Raw genomic sequence first — 364 nt, forward strand, 5'->3', positions numbered from 1 at the left:
AAATAGTTGAAACTGAATAAACGTACTTTATTTGATCTGACACATGTTGATACAACAATAACACAAATATTAAACCCAGCTAACAATCTTTTCACAGACATTTGAAACATTTGCTAAACTAAAAACTAGTTAAAATCTGTAAATTTATGTCTGGAAGTAATTTTAAATGAAAACTAAAGGAGAGAAAACCAGAGAAGAGTTTGAGCTGCAGCCTCTGATTTAGATACAAACTCTTTAATTTCCCACAATGCATTGTGTTTGTTAGCTTCACATGGCTCCTGGTGCTGTCCTCAGGTAAGCTCAAAGTCCAGTCCAAACATGGAAACTAAATGTCGTCATGTTTTTCATTAACAAACCGTCACGA

At 33.8% G+C, this 364-nt stretch overlaps 1 protein-coding gene across 1 annotated transcript in view; it reads right to left on the bottom strand.

Moving 5' to 3' along the window:
- Positions 1 to 3: 3 nt before the first annotated feature.
- Positions 4 to 364, bottom strand: part of tipin (timeless interacting protein) — a gene marked incomplete at its 5' end in the record, with an annotated part of 6,974 nt that continues 6,613 nt past the window's right edge. Inside the window, 1 exon segment of the mRNA XM_014000490.1 lies at positions 4 to 364.

Source organism: Austrofundulus limnaeus, unplaced genomic scaffold, assembly GCF_001266775.1.
Source record: "Austrofundulus limnaeus strain Quisiro unplaced genomic scaffold, Austrofundulus_limnaeus-1.0 Scaffold3167, whole genome shotgun sequence".
NCBI classification, from domain to species: Eukaryota; Metazoa; Chordata; class Actinopteri; order Cyprinodontiformes; family Rivulidae; genus Austrofundulus; species Austrofundulus limnaeus.